This window comes from Bison bison, unplaced genomic scaffold (assembly GCF_000754665.1).
Source record: "Bison bison bison isolate TAMUID 2011002044 unplaced genomic scaffold, Bison_UMD1.0 scf7180017864080, whole genome shotgun sequence".
Taxonomy (NCBI): Eukaryota; Metazoa; Chordata; class Mammalia; order Artiodactyla; family Bovidae; genus Bison; species Bison bison.
Window position 1 is genome coordinate 5,737,904 of NW_011494652.1, and position 1,411 is coordinate 5,739,314.

A 1,411-nucleotide genomic window follows, 5' to 3' on the forward strand; every position below is an offset into this window, starting at 1 on the left:
GGGCCAAGTCAGGGGTAGCACAGGGCTGTTGCCTGAAGGCTGGACGCCACCTTTTAGGAGCTCTGTGACTTTGAGCAAGTGACTACACCCGGCTGGGCCTCCCTTTCCTTCTCTGTGAATGGACCCCATCCTCAGGTCCCCACCTCCGTGAATCCATGCAGGTGCTCCCACCATAGTACCCAGAAGCACAGCGCCAGGAGCTCCCTCCCTCCAGACCCTGGGCCCCAAGGAGCCAAGGCTTTGAAAGACTGGTGGCTGTCAGGCAGAGCGGGGGCCAGAGCCAGCATCCTATTTCCTGACCCTTTGAAGCCTGGCTCCTCCACTGTAAAAAGGGGCTTAATAATCATTCTTCCCTCCCTGTAAGTGGTGAGGGCTGGGCATGTGCAGTTATCAGCACCCTCTGGGCCTCAGACAGGGAAACCAGACTGGCTCCTTGTTACCCCCAAGCTGCCTTCCCTCCCAGGGCTGCTGTCATCCCGGCCTCTTTCATCTTAGACTTAATTAGCCGACAGCCCCACCCTGCAGCCTCCCAGGCAGGAGTCATCACTCCCATTTTATAGGTGGGGAAACTGAGGCACCTAGAGGGAAGTAGTGTGGGGCTGCCGCCTATGAGTCAACTGTGGAGCCGGGGCCTAGAGGAGCTGGGACTAGGTTTTCCAGCTGAACTTGTCCTTTGGGGTGGATCCGCCTGGCACCCTGGGCACCCAGAAAGCCTCTTCTCCAGCTCTCTACCCCACCACTCCCTACCACCTCTCCTCTGGAGGGCAGCGGGATGGGAATAGGGAGGGGCCTGCCAAGCCTGGGGCAAGGAGAGAAACCAGTTGGGGGCAGCTAGAATGGGGGCTCAGGCCTGTTTCATCTTCAAAGCAGGCTAATTAGAGCCTGGGGCGTTTCTCAGACCGGTGGGCTGTGGGTGTGGGGTCTGGACACCTGCGGTTCTGTGCCCTGGAAACCGGCGGTCAGTGGGGCCTCTGCAGCCTGGACCCCGGACCCAGGAGAGGCTGCTAGGTGAGCCCCCGGCTCAGCCTCCTGAGTGCCCCCAAAGAGCCCTGGTCCAGCCCTCTGGAAGTCAAGGTACTGGGCTCGGGCACTGTTTGACCCCAGATCTGCGGCGTAAGGCCTCAGTTTCCCGGTCCGTGCTAAGCGTCCTAGGAGCCCCGTGATCCGCCGGGCCTTGCCAGTCCGCACGTCTGCATCCCGTTGTCTTCCTGCTTCATTGCAGCTGGTGACTTGGCCCCGCCAGCTTTACCCTAGCCGACCGTCGGCACGGCCTCCGGCAAAGGTCAACAGCTTCCGCCTGCCTCGTTCCGGCGCCGGCTCCGCGCCCCCAAGCCGAGCGGGTGGGGGGCCCGGGGCTGGCGTCGGGGAAGCGAAGCCAAGTCCTGCGGCGCCTGCCCGACCGGTTCCGCCA